The following is a 23330-nucleotide window of genomic DNA, read 5'->3' on the forward strand; positions in this document are numbered from 1 at the left end:
TACCTCCCAATGCCACCCTCTATCTCTCATCTCCTCCCATGCCCTTCTCCAAGTCCACTGATAGGGGAGGTCCTCCTCCCCTTCTGTCTGACCCTAGCTTATCAGGTCTCATTAGGACTGTCTCCTCTGTGCCCTGGAAAGGGTGCTCACCCCTGAGGGTGGGTGGGAGGGAGATGGTCAAAGTGCCATTGAGTTCATGACAGAGACCGTCCCAGTTCCTTTTACTAAGGTACCCATTTGGATACTGAGCGGCCATGGGCTACATCTGAGCAGCGGTTCTAGGTTATATCTATGAATGGCCCTTATTTGGAGTATCAGTCTCAGAAAGAGCCCTGTGCCCAGGTATTTTGGTTCTGTTGCTCTCCTTGTGGAGCTCCTGTCATCTCCAGGTTTTACAGACTCCCCCTCGTTTCATATGATTTCCTGCACTTTACCCAAAGTTAGGTTATGAGTCTCAGCATCTGCTTTGATACACTTCTGGGGAGAGTCTTTCAGAGGCCCTCTGTGGTAGACTCCTGTCCTGTTTCCTGTTTTTTCCTTCCAATGTCCATCCCATTTGTCTTTCTGAGTGAGGATTGATCATCTTACCCAGGTCCTCATTCTTCTTTAACTTCTTTAGGTGCACAGATTTTAGTATGTTTATCTTATATTATATGTCTAATATCCACTTATAAGTGCGTATGTACCATGTGTGTCTTTCTGTTTCTGGGATACCTCACTCATAAAAACAAGGAAATCATGAAATTTGCAGGCACATGTAAAGTCCTCATTCCTAACTGGCATTCAGCTTCCATATTCTTTTTTTTTTGTTTTGTTTTGGTGTTTGTTTGTTTAATGTATATGTACATATAGATATTCATACAAGTGAAAATGTTAGAAGAGCTAGAACCTAGTTTGCTGACTCTGACATCACGTGATTTACATGGTAAGAGGAGGATCCAACAGTTCTTGAAAAGCTGGATTGACAGTGTACAAGGTGAGTCTTCTGATTCCAAAGGAGCTGAAAACAAAAGGATAACTTACTTGTAATGAGCACAGAAGGCAACCTAATGACCATACCTGGGAAAATGTGAACAATGAAAGAAATGATGTTTTTTTTTTCATAAAATTTCAAATAAATACACAACACTTCTTTCTAGTGCTATTAACTAAGCACATATATTCAGAAGAAAATGCATCTTGTATTGATGTGCCTCTCAAGCACATGAATGAGGTTTGAGATATTCCTTACAAGGAAGAAGCACTTTCAGCTGTAAATGGCAAACACATATCAACTCCTCCTCCCCCAGGGCTCAGGGATCTTCATGGAAGAGAAAACAGAAAAATTGTAAGAGAAAGAAGTGGTCAAAATCATCCAGAAACAACATTTCCAGATACAACTGGGCAGTTACATATAGGAGCTTGCAGCAATTATGAGAGCAGGCACAAGACCTGATCAAGCCAGACAAAATTCAAGGATGAGGCATGGAAGTGGGCACAGAATCCCACCACTAGTGGAGGCGTTATTGGTCTTTGATAGCTGCTAGGCAAGGGAGAGTCAGCTCTCTCAATAATCTGACCCACTGATAAGTTGACCACACATGCCAGGGCAAAGCCCACTTCCCTGGTAGGATGAGCAACACAAACTTGGAGTTCAATAAGAAAAGTTTTTGTTGTTGTTTTGTTTTGTTTTTGTTTTTAAAGGCAGAGGGAATGAGAAAGGTGAAAAGAAGGAGGAGGAGGAAAAAGAGAAGAACAAAGTAGCATGTTACCATCTTCCCCACACCAGTGCCAGTATGATTATAGGATCTAATTCTGACTAGCAGAGTGACTAGCAGGGTGAATTTCCAGTAGAAAACACTAGCCTTGCTTCCTGAACACACATGTCATCATGATATTTAGGTTGCTAGGATGTCCTCTTGGCAAGTAATGAGGCTTTTGAGAGGGGAAAAACTCCAGCCCCCATGTCCTATATCACTAGCCTGACCTGAAAAAAATTGTAAAAATAAAAGTCTTATCTATCGTGGTTCTCTAATGCAACAGATTTTAGAGGGATTGTGGTGAAATATGTAATCTATTTTAAGATTAAACATGTATGTATTCATGTGAGTGTATATGTACCTGGCAAATTCATAGAGCAGGTCAGTATACTGGAAGCATAGGCAAGCATTGATGCAACTGTGAAGCAGAATTTCTTCTATTCAGAAATTTGTCCTTGAACTTAAAGTGTTAAGTTGGTTGGATGAATTCCCACAATATTATTAGATGTATTCTTTAAAGTTCATTCTTTGTAAATGGTAACCACTGTGTCTTCAAAATTCCTTTGTAATACCTAGTTTCATGTGTTTCAAAAACTGAATGTTAAGGTCCAGGTAACTTGTGATTACCAGAGAGTAATAACCACAGAAAATTCAACAAAATACCAGTTTAGGCAAGAAAATGGCACATGAGAAGGAGAGAAGGAGAAGGAGAGGGGGAAAAAAGGAGATGAATACTAAAGCTACGTTGGTACCTATCCTACACGGATTCCAAAAGAAAAGGCAGACATCAGATATAAACTAGTGGACAGTGAGTAAAGGTGCACAGTTCAGCTAAAGGATTATATTTTTGAAATGGGAAAAGGAAATCCAAATACCCAAATGCCCATTTCTGTACATAGGGAATACATGTAAAACAAATTACATCTATTTTCCCAGGGAAACAAAACAGCCATAAAACAAAATGGTTTGGGAGTGTGAGAGCCTGGCCTAATAGCAGTTGTTTGAAGTGACAAAGTATTTGTAGGTATTCTCTAAAAATTAACTCAGGTAGCAGTGGAGAGTAAATTGTAAGATCTAAAAGCTTAATGATAGAACAGCAATAAAAAATGCATTTGACTCACATTGCTTTCTGGAGCCAGTACCCTTCTTCATCTATAGGCTTGCTGTGCTTTCTAGAATGTACAGATCTGAGCACATGAAGGAAGAATTAAAATAACTTACAAAGTTTAGGCTTGGCATTGTTTTATGTACTTTAAACTCTCCCTTTTGTCCTACCTGACATACCAAAACTCCATCACATTATCATGACTTTCACATTGGGAGAGGTGGGTCTTCCTGCATCAGGCAAGTGATAAAAAGTAATAAATGTGTAATGAACAAAAACCATGCTGCCATCCTAGGATAGGATAGTTTGGAAGATCTCATACACTATTTCTTTCACTGATTCAAGACACAAGTTAAAGACGTTTTTAATGCCAATAATAACATGATTTAACATGGTGTTTGCCAAGCTTTTAAAATATTGTTTAGCTTAATCCTGATCCACTGAAAACATTAATAACTCCTTGACAAATATTTTATTTGACTAAAAGATTTGGATTCACGGACTTGAAGGTACACTGATCTCATCCTCTGTTTACGAGACATGCAATTCCTCTTCAAGTTCTTGTGTGTATGGGTTATGTGTGTGTGTATATCTGTGATTTCATCATATCCTTTATGTCACTTTATCTTGTAGGAAACATTTCTATTTTGCAGTGTTCTCATGATGTGAGGAATCTTATTTTCCTAAGCAGAGAATTATGATAGACATTTAATTGCATCTCTACAAAGAATTATTTTCCCTGCATTATATAAAAATTTAAAGTCCAAGTAACTATGTATTTCTAAAAAGAAAGTGAGATGTTGTGGTGGATTTTCATTTAGTAATATAGAACCTAGAATGATCTGTTTATCCTTGTCTCTGATTAGACTAATCTTCTCTTGCCTTGTTGATATTGTCTATACTTTTAAATTTTAATTTGATTTGAATTAGTATACTGCATTTGTAAAGCCTCAAATATTTTTTGGAGTAAGGTATTAAATGCATGATGGATAGATGCACAGTTAGGTGGGCATAGATAATGAACAATTGTTTATATATGGCTTTGGCTATCATAGTATGGTTTCCAGCTAGGTGCTCTCTGCTTTGTGACTAGTTGCTGAGGAACCACTTAGAGCTAATGAGGACTCCAGGAGCATCCCTTGATATTTCATTAGTTTATAGCAAGGGTTTGCAAGAATCATGAAGTTTTTTTGTTTTGTTTTGTTTTGCACACCATTATAAAAGTAGGATGTTGGATTTCATTATAATGTGTAAAACATTAAGTATGTTGGAAACAATGATGAATTTTCTATGCATGGCAAAAGCAAGTGCTTATCTGAGTTTTATCGAATTCCCACTCTTTTATACAAGAGAACAAGAATGCGTATCTATTGACAGGTAATAGAAATGAAGTTAGGAATAATCTGCTGGGTTTTTTTTCCCTTTGTTTCCAAGTTAAAATAAGTATTGTCTCATCTGTCCAGTCCTAGAGCTTCTGAAAGCACCAGTTCTTGTTGAATGCTCAGACCCAATCGGATATTCCAATAGCCTGTCACATGTGACTTATAAAAGAGAACACTGTAATTAGTCATTCTGCTGCTAGTGCTGGAAGCAGAAGCATAAAGGAACGTAATGACCTGACCCCAGTCCACATGGAGCAAGCAAATTTGTGTCCATGGCAAAATATATAAATATGTATGTAAGATTCATTCTTCTGTCCTTTACGGAAGAACAGAATTATTGTTCATGCACCAAACATGTTTCTAGTCACATGTCTAAATTCTGCACAAAGAAAGAAGTAGTTGCTACTTCTAGAATGACCCTTACAGGGAGGGAGGTGAGGCATTTACTAACATCAGCCCATTCCTTCCTCATTAGCTGCTTTGAACATAGACAAAATGTCTGGCAATCCCTTCCTATCTTGAGATGATTTTATTAAGAAAGAACAGAAGGGAAAATGGGCTATTCAACTTCTGACAATGTTTGCCCAGTCACATATCTATCTATAAACTGTCTCTGCTTTGTACTTATCTCATGTCAGAAAAGTTCCAGTGCTCCTACACTTACTAATATATGTAGAAGTTTTTATTGTGGACAACCAGTCCAACCTAGATTATTCACATACCAATAAAAATTTCAATTGATAAGTAGAGGCCTGGCTATGTAAGACTTTAGTTAAGAGTGAAAGGCATCAGATAGAAAGAAAGCATATTAGCATAGTAGAAATAGGAAATTATACAGAATGCTCCCTAAGTACACACTGATTCATCCAGCATGAGCCAGTACTGTAGAAAAGATGAAGCTCCAGGTCTACAAAGAGAGAAATAAGCATAGGATGGGATTTTAGACAGTAGCTAAATGGACTTAAAGAATACTAGATTCTATTTCTTACAGATTACAAAATACAATATACTTAAATATGAATTTATTTTTAAAAAGATCTATAATTAAAACTAAAATGAATAGTTGCAGTACAAGAGAAAATATTTATACTGAGCTGTCCTTTTAAAATAATTTTTATTTTTTTATATTAATTACACTTTACTCACTTTGTATCCCCGCTGTAGTCCGCTCCGTCATTCCCTCATCATCCTACCCAGCCTCCCTCATGTCCTTCCATGCCCCTCTCCAAGTCCCACTGCTAGGGGAGGTCTTATTCCCACTACATCTGACCCTAGCATATCAAGTCTCATCAGGACTGGCTGTATTGCCTTCTTCTGTGGCCTGGTAAGGCTACTCCCCCATAAGGGGGAGGTGATCAAAGAGCCATCCACTGAGTTCATGTCAGAGACAGTCCATGTTCCCCTTACTAGGGTACCCACTTGGATACTGAGCTGCTATGGCCTATAACTATTTATCTCCATGCATAGTCTTTGGTTGGAGTATCAATCTCAGAAAAGACACCTCTACCCAGATTTTTTGTTTCTGTGGTTCTCCTTGTGGAACTTCTGTCCCCTCCAGATCTTTCTATCTCCCCCTTCATTCATAAGATTCCTTGAACTCTGCCCAAAGTTTGGTTATGAGTCTCAGCATCTACTTTGATACCCTATTGGGTAGAGTCTGTCAGAGGCCCTCAGTGGTAGGTTGCTGTCCTGTTCCCCTTTTTCTCCTTCTTCCAAGTCCATCCCATTTGCTTTTCTGAGTGAGTATTGATCATCTTACTCAGGGTCCTCCTTCTTGGTTAGCTTCTTTAGGCGTTCAGATTTTGGTATGTTTATCCTATATTATCTAATATCTAATATCCCCTTACAAGGGAGAATATGCCATGTGTGTCTTTGTGCTTCTGGGATACCTCACTTGGTTTGATCTTTTATAGATCCTACCATTTGCCTGCAAATTGCATGATTTCCTTGTTTTTAATTCCTGAGTAGTATCCCATTGTATAAATATACCACAATTTCTGTATCCATTCCTCAGTTGAGGGACATCTGGGTTGTTTCCAAGTTCTGGCTGTTATGAATAAAGGTGCTAAAAACATGACTGAGCAAATATCCTTGTTGTGTACTTGAGCATATTTTGGAAATATGCCTAGGAGTGGTAAGTATAGCTGGATCTTGGGGAAGCGCTATTCCTAATTGTCTGAGAAAGCGCCAGATTGATTTCCAAAGTGGTTGTACAAGTTTACATTCCCACCAGCAATGGAGGAGGGTTCCCCTTTCTCTACATCCTCTCCAGCATGTATTGGCACTTGGAGTTTTTGATCTTGGCCATTCTGATGGGTGTTAGGTGAAATCTCAGTGTCATTTTGATTTGCATTTCCTTGATGACTAAGGATAGCGAACATTTCTTTAAGTGTTTCTCTGCTATTCAATGTTCCTCTATTGAGAATTCTCTGTTTAGCTCTGTACCCCATTTTTTAAAATTGGATTACTTGTTTAATTGCTTTTTAACTTCTTGAGTTCTTTATATATTTTGTATATTAGCCCTCTGTCAGATATTGGGTTAGTGAAGATTCTATCTGTAGGCTGTCCTTTTTTTCTCAGGATAGTGTCCTTTGCTTTACAGAAGCTTTTCAGTTTAAGAGGTCCTATTTATTGATTGGTGATCTTAGAGCCTGTGCTATTGGTGTTCTTTCTAGTCAGGAAGTTTTCTTCTGTGCTAATGAGGTCAAGGCCCTTTCCCAGTTTTTCTTCTAACAAATCTAGGATTGCCAAAACAATTCTGTACAACAACAGATTATCGAGAGTTATCTCCATCCCTCATCTCAAGCTGTACTACAGAGCAGTAGTGATAAAAATTTCATGGTACTGGCATAGAAACAGAATGATGGATCAATGGAATCAAATAAAAGACCCAGAAATAAGCCCACAAACCAATGCATACTTGATTTTTGACAAAGAAGCCAAAACCATACAATGGAAAAAGACAGCATCTTCAACAAATGGTGTTGGTCTAACTGGATGTCAACATGTAGCAAAACGCAAATAGATCCATATTTATCACCCTGAACCAAACTAAAGTCCAAGTGGATCAAAGACCTCAACATAAAACCAGACACACTAAACCTGTTAGAAGAAAAAGTTGGGAAGAGCCTTGAATTGTCCTTAAAAATCACAACTGAAATATTTTGTCAGCACATGACTTAGGAAATCCTCATAAGAATTGCATGGTGAGAAGGATATTGGAGTCAACAGTTTGTACTTCTACCTGGGTACAGGTACACAACACTATAATATTCTCCTTCGAAACATTTCAGTATTTAAACCCCACTCTCACCTATTTATTAATCCTCTAGCACTTCCTTGACCCAGCATTGTAAAGCTAACTTCTCTATGCATATTTTTGGAAAGTTGTGATTCAGGAGCACTCTTACCATGATCCCATCTCAAATTAAGGCTTGACACCCAAGTAAAAAAAAAAAATATATATATATATATATATATATATATATATATATATATGGGCCAGCATCATCTATTATCGAATGGTGCACATCTGAGTGGTGCTTCTGACATTTAAGGGTTCTTACATTTAAGAGTTCTTCAAAGGGGAACCACTTCAGAGTCTTAACAACCAGCTATGCCATGTAATTCTGGAGATTCTGTTACTCAGATGCCCCAGGAGTTTTAACAGAACTACATAGGTGAGGATATAAATTAGTCACCCCTAAAGGGTCCACAGTTGCTTTGGTCAATAGCATAACTAAATATCTTCTCTTACAGCCTTGTCCCTTAAATACTCAGAGGGCTTTATTTTCATATCTATCTTGAATAGATACATGACAAATACCCTGTAACTTCTTATTGAAGAAAACACTTACAGCTGTGAATTTAAGTTGCAATCTATAGATAAAAGTTTGGTCCTGAGGTTCAGATACATCTGCCCAAAGGCTATAAAAGATAACTGATTGTATCAATCCAAGCATAGACATTGTAGCCTTCTGATCACTCTTTAAGTGGAGAAAATTCGTTTGTTATTCCCAGTGAAACATCTTTCCCCACAATTCCCCTCATCACCTCTTTGTTATTCATTTAAGATTTAGTACTCCTCATTTGCATTTAGTAGGCTTTATATGAATAGAAACTCTAAGTGATAATGTAAATAAATGTTAGTCATTCTGTCCTAGTGACTAAGAAAATTTTAATTTCCATTGAGACCTCTTCTGTCTTCAGATCCAGTCAGGTGATAGGTACAATACAAAGTTTTATACCTAAGTGCTTCTTTACCCATGAAGTACTTCTGGCCCCAAATACCTTAAGCCAGGGGCAACCAGGAAAAAGACATTACAAGGAAAATTCCAAACAGAGGGTAGTTTATAAGGACATAGAAACAAATCTTAAAGAGCTGATGAAGCAAAGGTCAAAAGATTATTTGTGGCTTTGAGAAGTTCCAGAAATGTCAGAATTAGCAAAAGCTCTAGCTCATGAAGTCAGATCTCCATAACAGGAAAGTCTGCAGTTCTCAGGAGGACGCCCAGACACTGCTGGAAGCACCTCTTGATTATCACAGCTGCCTGCAGCACTGAAGTGGGTAATTCTCGGGAGGCTGTCTGAAAGCCACTGGCAAAATTCCCCCTCTGCCATCTGCTGATGCCCTTTCTCTAAGCAGAGTAAGGAAGTTGCTGCAAAAGAACACCCAGTGTATTGCATGAGACATGTGCAAAGATTGCTGAAAGGGAATTGATACTGCACCCACTCTTTACTTGGCAGCGTAATGAAGAAGCATGGTGATGCCTGTGTGAGACGAAACCATGCCCAGTGGTTTTAATAATAAAGGAAAAAAATGAGAATCTTTTTACAAACTTTAAGATACTTCTTAAAGTATTAAAACTTATTGTCAGTCATAATCATGTGGGAAATGAAAAATAGCAGCACTAATATTTATTTGCTGTGTAGCAGAGTGATTTAAAACATTAGAAGGACTGACAACCTGTTTCTCTCTGTATATAAAACATGCCAGGAGTAATTTGAACAGTGTTTGCCTTCTCATCACATAGCTTACTCAGGCAAGAGAACATCTTTTCTATGTCTTCATGAGATGCACTACTTTTTTCAAAGGTGGAAACAAATTTCAATTTTTTTTTTTTTTTTTACCATGCTGGCTTTATTTTTTTTAAATAATTTTTTATTTTTTATTTTTTTTATCAGTTACATTTTATTAACTCTGTATCCCAGCCGTGTCCCGATCCCTCATTCCCTCCCAGTCCCTCCCTCCCTCCCTCATCTTCACCGTGCCCCTTTCCAAGTCCACTGATAGGGGGGACCTCCTCCCCATTCATCTGATCCTGTTTTATCAGGTATCTTCAGGACTGGCTGCAAAGCCCTCCTCTGTGGCCTAACAGGACTGCTCCTCCCTTCAGAGGTGGGGAGACCAAAGAGCCAGAAATTTTAGTGCCTTGTGATATCTCTGAAAATTCTTTTATTGTGTAATTGTGTACTGGCATCACTTCTTCTCTAGGATATTCCACATCCTTTTAGTCACTAATTGCTTTCTTCATGTGTCAATTAGCTCTCATGGAGGAGACTTGTGCAAGCCTCTCATATGTGGGGCAAAGCATGTTTTCCATGGTTAGCCTGTTTTCTACGATATAATTTGCATTGGATTTCAAATGCCATTCCAGCATTATCCCATGGAATTTTTCATTACTACACGTTCATGGTTCTTGACCACATCTTTTTTCTAGTTATTCACTTTTGTAAAAGATCTTATAGGGGACAAGTCAAAATAATAATTACATGCCGTATTTTTGGTGCATAAACTGAAAGACAGTCATCATAACCAGTCACCAATAATCTTTAAAGGAAGTTATGGTATTGCTGATCATGATGCCCATTTGTCATTTGTATAGTGAATTGTCAACTAAATAGATAGTGGCTAATTTTATGTTTATGAACATTACTTAGCTAATATATCATGATAACTGAAATATGAAATAGGTTGTTGTTTAGAACTTATATTATCTACAAAAATATGAAAACCAAAGCTCATATTGGAGCCAGTTTGGGGGGAATAAGGTTCTTGACCAATTATAATTCTGCAATGGGTGAAACAGGGCTGAGAAAATAAACAGAAATAAATACCTTCAAAAAGTGAAAATTATAAACTTGTACAACTACTCTGGAAATCAATCTGGCACTTTCTCAGAAAACTAGGAATAGCGCTTCCTCTAGATCCAGCCATACCACTCCTCGCCATATATCCAAAAGGGGCTCAAGTACACAATAAGGACATTTGCTCAACCATGTTTGTAGTAGTTTTATTTGTAATAGCCAGAAGCTGGAGAAAACCCAGATGCCCCTCAACTGAAGAATGGATGCAGAAATTGTGGTACATCTACACAATGGAGTATTACTCAGCAATGAAAAATAAGGAAATCATGAAATTTGCAGGTAAATGGTGGGACCTGGAAAGGATCATCCTGAGTGAGCTGTCCCATAAGCAGAAAGACACACATAGTATATACTCACTCATATAGATATATAACATGGGATAAACCTACTAAAATCTATACATCTACAGAAACTAATCAAAAGAGAGGACCATGACTAAAATGCTCAATCCCCATCAGGAAAGGCAAAGAGTATGGACATCAGAAGAAGAAAACAGGAAACAAGTTAGGAACCTGCCACAGAGGGCCTCTGAAAGGCTCTGCTCTGCAGACTATCAAAGCAGACGATGAGCCTGATGGGCAACTGTTGGGCAGAGTGAATGAAATCTTATGTAAGAAGTGGGAAATAGTAAGATCTGGAGAGGACAGGAACACCACAAGGAGAGCAACATAACCAGAAAATTTGAACACAGGGGTCTTTCCAGAGACTCATACTCCAACCAAGTACCGTGCATTGAGATAACCTAGAACCCCTGCACAGATGTAGCCCATGGCAGTTCAGTGTCCAAGTGGGTTCCATTGTAATGGGAAGAGGGACTGACTCTGACATGAACTGATTGGCCTGCTCTTTGATCACATCCCCCTGAGGGGGGAGCAGCCTTACCAGGCCACAGAAGATGAAAATGCAGCCACTCCTGATGTGATCTGATAAACTAAGATCAGAAGTAAGGAGAGGAGGACCTCCCTTATCAGTGGACTTGGGGAGGGGCATGTGTGAAGAAAGGGGAGGGGAGGGTGGGACCAGCAGGGGAGGAGGGAGGGGCTCATGGGGGATATAAATTGAATAAAGTGTAATTAATAAAATTAAATTAAATTAAAAAATAAAAATACATGTTTTATAAAAAAATGAAAATTAAAGTGCTTTGGGTGCCTCCCATTCCCTGAGAGAAAAACGGGAAGAAAGGGTGGTAATGAAGAGAGGAAAAAGGGGGCTGGGGTCAAACTGTAAAGTGATTAAATAAATAAATGAATGAATGAATGGAAAAACTGAAGATAAGCAGTGAGGATGCTAACAATTTTAAGACACAGAGAAGGAAGCTGGCAAGTGGGAGAGAGCAGTCTATGTATGACCCAGACATTAGCAGAGGAGAGGGAGGTGTATGTGCTGAGCCAGAAGCCTTCCCTCTGCACCATGAAATAGGAAGAATAGGGAAGGTCAAGGTTCTCATGAAAGCCTGAGAGTGCCTTACAATAGTGTCTACAGGAGCTGACAGAACATGTCTGAAAGCGTTGTGCAGTAGTTGCTTTGCCTCATCTAATAGATTAGAGCATATCGTTTTGACTCATGGATAAGGCAAATTTTGCAAAGTTAAAAAAAAAAAAAAAAGAAAGAAACCATCCTACTTAGCTACCTGAGAATTAAATTGAAGAAAAGGGATATTCCTAGGGAGATAATAGTGCTACATCAGACATAAATCAAGGAGGTGACCTTTTGTTGGTATAAAAGACATTGTTAAAAAGGTTGTCTGAGCCAGGATAGTAAAATGAAGTTTGGTGAATTGAAAATAAAGAACTAGTTAGAGTCTTTCAGATGCGCTCAGTAGACTCCTGTCATACATTCAATGCATATCCCATCTGTCTTTCTAAACGAGGATTGATCATCTTACCCCATGTCCGCTCAATTGATTATCTTTTTTAGGTGTATAGATTTCATTATGTTTATCATATCTTATAGGTCTATATAAGTGAGTATATCCCATGTTTGTCTTTCTCCTTCTGGGATATTTCACTCAGAATGATCTTTTCTAGATCCCACCATTTGCCTGCAAATTTCATGATTTCCTCCTTTTTGATTGCTGAGTAGTATTCCATTGTATAAAAATACCACAATTTCTGTACCCATTCCACCGTTGATGGACATCTGGGTTGTTTCCAGGTTCTGGCTATTACAAATAGAGCTGCTATAAACATGGTTGAGCAAGTGTCCTTTTTGTGTACTTGAACAAACTTTGGGTATATACCTAGCAGTGTTTTCAAAGCAAAGACTCATGACCAAACCTTTGGCAGAGTACAGGGAATCATAAGAAAGAAGGGGAGTTAGTCTGATGGGGAAAGGATAGGAGCTCCACAAGGACCAAATATATCTGGGCACAGGGTCTTTTCTGAGACTGACATTCAACCAAGGACCATGTATGGATATAACCTAGAACCTCCACTCAGATGTAGCCTGTGGTAGCTCAGTAACCAATTGGTTTCCCAAAGTGAGGGGAACAGGGACTATTTCTAACAGGAACTCGATGACTGGCTCTTTGGTCTCCCCACCCCCGAAGGGAGGAGCAGTCCTGTTAGGCCACAGAGGAGGGCTTTGCAGCCAGTCCTGAAGATACCTGATAAAACAGGATCAGATGAATGGGGAGGAGGTCCCCCCCATCAGTGGACTTGGAAAGGGGCACGGTGGAGATGAGGGAGGGAGGGAGGGAGGGAGGGACTGGGAGGGAATGAGGGATCGGGACACGGCTGGGATACAGAGTTAATAAAATGTAACTGATAAAAAAAAATAAAAAAAAAAATACAAAAAAAAAAAAAAAAAAAAAAAAAAAGAAAATAAAGAACTAAGGACAGAGTGATAGAAAAGTTTACTGACAAGTAACAGCAATTCTTTGTACAAAAAGAAATAATTTTCCTGTATATGTGTTCAATGAATAATCATCAGTGTCAAATACTTTTATCTGTCATTTCAAATATGTAATTTAAATTCATACAATTGTAGGGTGCCTCTTCAGTTTTGCATGCATTTATATCTTTTTTATTTTTTATTAATTATACTTTATTCATTTTGTATCTCCCCAAAAGCCTCTCCTTCCTCCCTTCCCTATCCCACCCTCCCTCCCCTTTCTGCATGCAAGCCCCTCCCCAAGTCCATTGATAGGGGAGGTTCTCCTCTCCTTTCTGATCTTAGTCTATCAGTTCTCATCAAAAGCGGCTGCATTGTCCTCTTCTGTGGCCTGGTAAGGCTGCTCCTCCCCAGGGGGAGGTGATCAAAGAGCAGGCCAATCAGATTATGTCAGAGGCAGTCCCTCTTCCCATTACTATGGAACCCACTTGGACACTGAACTGCCATGGGCTACATCTGTGCAGGGGTTCTAGGTTATCTCCATGAATAGTTCTTGGTTGGAGTATGAGTCTCTGGAAAGACCCCTGTGTTCAAATTTTCTTGTTCTGTTGTTCTCCTTGTGGAGTTCCTATCCTCTCCAGATCTTACTATTTCCCACTTCTTACATAAAATTCCATTCACTCTGCCCAACAGTTGCCCATCAGGCTCAGCATCTGCTTTGACAGTCTGCAGGGCAGAGGAAACAACCTAGGAACCTTCTACAGAGGGCCTCTGAAAGCCAGAAGAAGTAAACAGGAAACAAACTAGGAACCTACCACAAAGGGCCTCTGAAAGTATTTATATTTTTTTTCAAAGAATTATATCAGGCTGTAGGATCTTCTACTTTTTTTGTGTGTGTGAAGCACACGCACACACACACATATGCACTGTGGCCTTATTTCTAAATATTTTCAGTCAGTATAATATAATTTTTCTATACCATAAAAAGCTAAAATGATACGCTCAGGATGCGAGGCTAAGCACTGCACTCAGGGTCAGCCACTTTCGACCCAGAGAAGAGCATGTCTGATTGCATGCGGGTTGATGCCCCAGGTCCCGCCTCTGAGAAAAAGGTATCAGACGGGTCTGATGCTCTTTGGGTGGATGACACCTAAATGAACATCAGTACAAAGTCCCAATTTATTTCTAATATCAGAGATCAGACCTCTACTCTTGCCTGATGCGTCTAAAACAAAAAGGGGGAACTGTAGAGAGCTGCGGAATGCTATGCCTTAAAGATGGAGCTGGTTTCTGCCTTCCACCTTTCCGATGGTGAGTGCTCTCTGTCACGAACAATTCCACATTTGGCTAAGGCTGAGGATCTGGCTTGCTTCCATGTATGTGGACCTATCTGCATTGCCCACGTGGCACGCCTGGGTTGGCTACCCAGAGGCTATTTAAGCTGTGGGCTGGCTTTCCCCGGGGTCCGAGGATTGTTCAATGTTCCTGAATAAACTGCATTGAAAAAAAAAAAAAGAAAAAAAAATCTCTGCCTGGATAATACAGTTTGCCTCTGCCTGAAACAAGCCAGAAAACAGTGAGGGCTAATAGCTTGAGAACTTTGGGTGGATGACCTAAAACAAATTGCAGATATGTTTACCATCACATGATGACTTGAACTTGATGAAGATGGTTCTTACTAAACCATAAACTGGGAATTGACCATGTCTTCTTATTTTGTTAGTTTAGTATAACTATACATACATCATTTCTGTCTGATTGGCTATTCTTCTGGAACCACTAAAAGGAAATATTCAGTGTGTGTGTGTGTGTGTGTCTGGGGAGGTGTTGGGGGAGTGTTGGGGGGTGTTTGACTCTAGGACTAAAACATACTAGACAATCCCTCTATGACTAAGACATGTTCTAAGCATTATTATTTGCTGACCCATCTCTCCAACCTCCACCTCCGATGTTGAAACCTGCTGCTATGCAAAAGATCTCTTGCTCACAGCCACTTTAAGGATTATTAAGGAAAGCAGCTAGTATATTTGTGTAGTTGGGTTTAATGCAACTGTGAAATACAACTTAAGTCTTGTTTCTAGATTCCCCTTCCTCTAATTTCAAAGCATGTGACATGTTTCAGAAACATCTTTATTTAAAACTGTTTCACTATAAAAAGCTATATTTACATCATATGTGTGTATATATATATCATAACATTATATTATGATTCTCTGCTATACGGTTATACAAATTTGCATCCTAATGTATTATATCCTATGGCTTACCTTTTGTTTTACATAGTATTCAATATTCTACTATGTAAAACAGAGGGCAAGCCATGGGATATACTGTGATATGTATTTCTTTATATTACAATTATTCATAGAACAAGCTCAATTAATTTGGCTAAAAATTAGTATTTCCATTAGACTCTTCCCTACAGATATCATTTACCTCTTGATATTTTGCCTTCTTAGTTTCTAAAGTGTCCTCCCAGTAAAACTTACTGTCTCCAAAATACTGAGACTAAAGTGTGGTTTTGTTATATAATGCCTTGAAATCAGAGGGCTGAACAGATTTGGCTATTTCCTTTTGCAAGTGAAGGAAAAGAATGTTTCCTCTAATGACTTTCACCTACTGAAGTCAATGGAAGTAAAACATACCAACAATCAGCTTGGTAGTGGTACCGTCATGCATCCTAAAATACATTGTTGCTTCCACAATTTATCCTGATTTTCCACAACACAGTTGGAAACATAGGAATAATTGAATTACTTTCAAACCTAAGTCACTTTCACACTTAATTTTTCATAAAAGTGTTTTCCAGGGTATGAAAAGAATTTGGATGTCTTATGTTTGGAGTGTCTTCAAGTAAACAGGTGGAAAATAGAATTAACTGCAATGAAATGGTGTGTTATGCATCACTTTAAAAATTATTCATTTTTTATTTCTTTTATTGAGCTACAGTTTTTCCTCATGATTGACCTTCAGATGGATGGTAAGAAATATTGCCTTCTACCACAACGTTGAATAGACTAATTTCTGGGCCCCTTACTTATAAAAACACAAATTAATTTGACCTTCTTGAGGCTTAAGGCTGAGGTCACTGAAGTGTCTTTTAATGAAGATATATGAATTGAATAGTCAAAACTTAGTGTCTCAATGCTAATGTCCACCTATAATAATTGCCCATTTATCCTTTGGCCTTAATTGTATTAGTGATGCTTTTATTATAAGCTTACTGTAGCAAATAACAGAGTTGCAGAAGACACAAAATGTGTGACTAATACTGAAGTGATAGAGCAATGTAAAGAATATCATAGGGAAAGGTCAGCATATGATAAAAAAAAACTCCTTGATAAATAGATGATCAATTTCTTAAGAAATGGGTTATATTTTAGTGGCTGGAATATATCTTCAGATAACCAAATTTTAAAAACAGCCCTGGAAAAAGAGTATAAATTTAAAACTGACTTTGCTCAGATGAAGCCCATGGTAGCTCAGTAACCAATTGGTTTCCCATAGTAAGGGGAGCAGGGACTATTTCTGATAGGAACTCAATGGCAGGCTCTTTGACTTCTCCACCCCCTAAAAGGAGAAGCAGTCCTGCTAGGCCACAGAGGAGGACTTTGCAGCCAGTCCTGAAGATACCTGATAAAACAGGGCCAGACGAAAGGGGAGGAGGTCCTCCCCAATCAGTGGACTTGGAAAGGGGCAGGGAGGAGATGAGGGAGAAAGGGTGGGATTGGGAGGGAATGAGGGAGCAGGATACAGCTGGGATACAGAGTTAATAAAATGTAACTAATAATAAAAAACAATCATAAAAAAAGAAAAGAAGAAGAAGAAGAAAAAAAAAAAACACTGTGAGAAACCTGAAATTCTTTTATGCTGTTGTTAACATGGCAACATGGTTCAGCCACCATGGAAAGCAGGAATTATCTTCTCTGAAAACATCAAGGCAAAATGCCTCATGGTCCGACTGCTCTGCTTTGGGGGATTTAACCAAAAGAATTAAAATAAAAATCTAAAAGCAAAAAAAAAAAAAAAAATTAAAAATACCAAAAACAAACAAACAAACAAAAAACTGAAAAGGCAGCATCACAACACATCAGAATATTCCCATTTGTCGAGAAATGGCTATAATTTGTCTCAAACACAGAACAGAATTTACATTCATGGATCTAAAATTTATGGTCAATTAAAGAAAATGAAGTGGTGTCAGGAAACACACAAATGTAGACATGCACACAGCCTGGTGGAAGGCAAAGGGAGTTACACATGCCACAGATGACCATGTGCTGTGGAATGTGATGAGGATGTGTGTTAGTCACTCTTTGATTGCTGTGAGAGACTATCAGGACCAAACACAACTCAGTGAGAACAAGTTTATTTCACCTTATTTTCCAGAAGAAGAAAATGTGTCATGGTGGGTGGGGAAAATTAGGAATGGGCAGCTTGCTGATCAAATTTCATCTGCTAGCAGAAAGCAGACAGAAAGAGAAACTCAGAAACTGGGCAAGGCTAGAGTATGTCCCAAGTAATGTGTTTCCTCCAGAAAGGCTCCATATTTTATAGGTTCATTGCTTTACCAACTAGCACCACAAATTGTATTCAAATACATGAGCTTAGGAGGACATTCCTCATTCAAACCACCTCAGGGCACTGTGAAGATGACACAGATTTCTTTTTTGAAAGAGTTGCCAGAACTGGAAAATCAATTTTTAGTATGTTTCTGAGCAATGCAATTTGATAATGACATAATTCTTTTGCAAAGATTGATTATATTGATGCTTTCAATTGATTGAAACAAGAGTAGGATGAGAACTGGAGAAAATAGCTACAGATTTTCCAGAGGAAAAGAAACTAAAGGTGAGCGTAGAGTATAAAAGTCTATTAAGTATAGACTTTTAAAGTATAAAAGGAATGCACAAATGAACCTTACAGTATAGCTTGGAGATAATAGAGATGAAAACAGTCAACAACATGCAAATTTATTAATGGCCAAATACCTTTAGTGAATAATGAAGTGTTCCATGTGTTCTTAGCCCCTTTGAATGTTCAATGAATTTATTCACTACAAGGCATTGTATCAATATCAATCCAGTACATAGAAGGCCATCACACAGTAGGAAATGGCGGTCTCATCTGACACCTTGTGCACCTATTATGTTTTACATGTGTCCATGGAGACCACAAAATAGGAACTGACTCATTTTCATTATGAGGTCAGGTATTGAAGTTTCCCTGTATTTACTTTGCTGTCCTTGTGTGAAATCCCTATTTCTTCTCAATTTAATGCTGTTTTCCACATCTTTTTATACTTTCTAGTTTTCTAGTCTCTTATTAGATTCAAAATATATTTTTTGTTTTTTAAAATTTTTTATCACTTTTTTATTTATTAAAGTTTATTCACTTTGTATCCCAGCTGTAGTCCCCTCCCTAATCCCCTCCCAATCCTGCCCTCCCTCCCTCTTCTTCTCCCATGCCCCTCCCCTAGTCCACTGGTAGGAGGGGTCCTCTTTCCCTTCCATCTGACCCTACCCTATCAGATCTCATCAGGACTGGCTGCATTGTCTTCCTCTGTGGCCTGGTAAGGCTGCTCCCCCATCAGGGAGAGGTAATCAAAGAGCCAGCCACTGAGTTCATGTCAGACAGTCCCATTCCCATTACTAAGGGAGCCAACTTGGAGACTGGGAAGCCATGGGCTATATCTGTGCAGGGTTCTAGGTTTTCTCCATGCACAGTCCTTGTTTGGATTATCAGTCTCAGAAAAGACCCCTGGGCTTAGACTGACTAACAGGATAGACATCAGAAGAAGAAGAAAACAAGGAACAGGACAGAAGTCTGCCACAGAGGACTCTGAAAGACTCTACCCAGCAGGGAAGCAGATGCTAAGACTCATGGCCAAACTTTGGGCAGAGTGCAGGGAATCTTATGAAAGAAGGGGAGAGAGAAAGACCTGGAGGGAACAGGAACCTCACAAAGATAGCAACAGAACCAAAATATATTTAGTTAGAGACTGGAGGCAGAGGCAGGTAGATTTCCCTAGAAAAGGGAAACAGTTGATAGCTATGATTAGATGGATGGGAACTAGAATGGTGGATCAAGTGGGGAGGTAGAGGAAGAGGAGGATAAAAGAGAGGATAAAGGGAGAGATAGCTAAAATTGTGAGCCATTTAGAATAGTCTGAAAAGCTAATGAGTTTGAATCCTCCTAAAATATGTACATATATGAAGGTGATCTAAATAAAGTTACCAAATAACAGGAGAGATAGAACCTCAAGTTGACATCACTTATCACTAAATGAAGCTTGCAGCACCAGTATTGGCTTGCATCTGAATAATGGGGGTACCACGGGAACGAACAAATAACCCAAGCTATTGCCAGATTATAAGTTGCTATTTACAAACTGATAGCAAGGCCTCATTAATGCAGACAACACCTCTACTATCCATTGAGCATGGAGAAGTAGAGCTGATGCCTACATAGAGCCTTCAGTCATATATGCTAGAGTCTTTGGTTCTTGAAGGTATTCTGCATGCTACCAAAAGAGAGGTGTGAACAACAAGGCAGCCACACTCTTTGATCTGCACGCTTGCCCTACCTTTAAGATTTGCTAGAACAATGGTAACAGAAAGCTTATGGGACTAACTAACTAATACTGGATTTGACTTAAGGCATATTCCATGAGATGTAATGTATATACAACACGCCCTGGTTGAGTAGGAGCCTGAGACTAGCTAAATCAGAGATCTAGGGTAAAACCACATACTACTATTCTAAGAGAAAGAAAGAAGAAAGAGAGAGCAAAGGAAGGAAGGAAGGAAGGAAGGAAGGAAGGAAGGAAGGAAGGAAGCAAAGTACAATAAATGACTCCTAATGACATTCTGCTATACTCACAGTACAGGAACTTCCACAACTATCATCAAAGAAAATTTCTCCTGCAGCATATGTGAACAAATATAGAGATCCCCAGAAAGACATAATGCAGAGAGAGTGAGGGATCTTGGGGCACCCAGACCTAAATGGGATTTGTTATCAAAATCCCTCCCTTCAGGGATAAGGGAACCTTGTGGAAGATGAGCAGAAAAGAGTTGTAAGTGAAAAAGGAGATAGAGAACATCAAGAAAACAAGGCCCTCTACTCAAGAGGATCAAGGCACATATGAACTCACAGAGACTGATGTGACATGTCCAGCCCCAAATGTAGTCCAAAAGATGAAAGGAAAAGTGTAAACATGCCACCATCCCTTACCTAGCAGCAGTGACTAACTGATAACCACTTGCAAATGAAAATTTAGTTTTCTCTATGGGATTCTCACTGGGGAAACAAATTCTTATTAAAGGTAGGCAGCACACATAGCAGTAGATAGAAAAAAAATGGATAAAGAACTCAACAGGATCTTTGGACATTCCTAGCTTCAGAATGTCATGTCAGGGCTTTGATTTTTTTTTTAATTCTATTTTATTTTTTCTTTTATATTACCTCTTTTTTATATACACAATTCTCCATATGTAGAATGGGTTACAATTAAGTATTCTAACAGCATTTTTGAGCATGTAAATGAGTGGGTCTGTGCACCTATTTGTAAATGGTTTTTGTGCCCTTTCTTGGGAACTTTTCCTTATGTTGGTTAGTTTTGTCCTATTCCAATGTGTTAGTTTTTCATATAATTGTATTATATATTATCATTACCTTTTTAGGTGTTTTTTTAAACTTTTATTAGTTACACTTTATTCACTTTGTATCCCCCCATAAGGCCCTCCCTCCTCCTCTCCTAATCCCACCTTCTCCTCCCCCTTCTTCACACATGCCCCTCTCTGAGTCCACTGATAGGGGAGGTCCCCCTCTCCTTCCTTCTGATCTTAGTTTATCAGATCACATCAGGAGTGGTTGCATTGTCATCTTCTGTGGCCTGGTAAGGCTGCTCCCCCCTCAGGGGATGGTGATCAAAGAGCAGGCCAATCAGTTCATGTCAGAGGCAGTCCCTCTTCCCATTACTATGGAACCCACTTGGACACTGAACTGCCATGGGCTACATCTGTGCAGGGGTTCTAGGTTATCTCAATGCATGGTACTTGGTTGAAGTATGAGTCTCTAGAAAGACCCGTGTGTTCAAATTTTCTGGTTATGTTGTTCTCCTTGTGGAGTTCCTGTCCTCTCCAGGTCTTACTATTTCCTACTTCTTACATAAGATTCCATGCACTCTGCCCAACAGTTGGTCATAAGTCTCAGCATCTGCTTTGGTAGTCTGCAGGGCAGAGCCTTTCAGAGCTGACTCCATCAGCAGTCATTGACCGCCCATAGCTCCTCAGCTGGAGGGGAGCGTGAGGTCCTCTCCCCGTTTTTGACCGACTTAATCTTGTGCACACTGGGATGGTTAACCACAACTGCTGTGGGTTCCTATCTCCAGCAGATCTTCCACATCCAGAATCCAGCATTTCACAGCTCCCCTTCACATCTGCCAGATCTCCCATTCTTTCTGCATCCTCTTTCACCATGAACCCAGAGTCTAGGATGGGGTAGGCTAAAATGGAAATCTCACGGCCGAATACTCACAGTTACCTACACTCAGTAGTTTGACGGGTTATAAGTCTCTGCATTAAGCTTCTCTGACCAAAGTTGAGAAAACACAGGTTTATGAGCAGCAAAAATATTTGAGATGTCGTTTAAAAGTATCACTATTTAGCAGATCAACAGCAGTAGGTACACCCTAATGTTTGTGGTTTGTGGTCCATGTCTCTGACATGGACTTTTGACCAGGATGACAGTACCAGGGATGAAATCCTCTTACAGAGAAGACCTTATATTCAGGAAGAACGTACTTGACTTCCCAAATAATCTCCATGTGACTGTTGCACTGATGGTTACATCATGCCAGGCAGATCAGCATTGTTGTATTTAGGGTCCACGATGGAGATGTTTTTGTGTCACACATCTTTCGTAAGTAACCTTTCATCCATATTTCTATAAGTAATCCAAACAGGTCATTAGTTCTCCACATTGGACTTTGGTGGGACCATTGCTTACATTTGTCATGGGTTTCCACTCTGGAGTAAGTAGACGTTTGTTTGCATCTTCCCAGGGAAAGTGTCATACAACACAGTTCTGTTTCCTTTCAATGTCCTATATAACATTGACTTCTTCCTTCCTAATATAGTTCTAGTTTTATGCAGAATGTGATCCTCTTAACTCCGAGAATAAGTGTTTATAGCATTTTCAGGTTGAATATTGTGAAAGAATTGCTTAGGGATTTAGAATGTAGGAGATTGCTCTCCTACATTAGAAAATATTATATAAATGGGAAAACTGAAGGTAACTGTTAAATTGTATGGACACATTTTTAATTTGTGGGTTATCTATTTGATAATGAAGAAATACAAAATTGAATGTAACATCATATTTGCTTGTGTTACAGGCATTCTGAGTATTGCAATATTGTTTTACAAGGCTAAATCTCAACACAATTCCCTGATTCTCTCATCAGAAAGGATTAGTATATGAGCTTCCTTGACCTGAAAAGCAACCTTTAGATGACAAATGCAAGCAAGAAAATGAAAAACAGCAGTCTACTCCTATCCCTTTATTCTAGTCTCTTCTGATGTATAAAATGTTTCCACCTTCAAAAATCTATTGTTTTATATCTGCATATGTTAAGAAAAGCCTTAAATAATTAAGGCACTTTCCTGATGTGAGCATACATATAAATTTAAATTTTAAGGAAAGCAATCAAATATTCACTTTGAATTAAAGTGAACTTGCTGAAATGATTCATTAAGCCCTTAAAAATAATTCAAACCGTAAGAATATATACTAATGAATATTTCTTACATAACTTGCAATTTACATGAAGAAACCTACAAAGACATATATATCAATACAGGAATTCTGATAAGTCATACAGATTCATGATTATGCTATAAAAATTCATTAATGCATAAAATTGGCCTAGTTGTATAATTACAATACATATATAATTGGGAAACTTACAAAGCAATTTGACAGCATTATTTTCTCTAACTATAATCTTAAATTCTCCCAAACAGGCATTTATTGCAACAAAGTGTGAACAAAGGAAGCAGAGGGAATATGGAGACTAGATTAGCTTTCTTGGAATACTAAAGTCCCATGTGGTTCTGTTAT

The sequence above is a fragment of the Meriones unguiculatus genome, chromosome 17, assembly GCF_030254825.1.
Source record: "Meriones unguiculatus strain TT.TT164.6M chromosome 17, Bangor_MerUng_6.1, whole genome shotgun sequence".
Lineage (NCBI taxonomy): Eukaryota > Metazoa > Chordata > Mammalia > Rodentia > Muridae > Meriones > Meriones unguiculatus.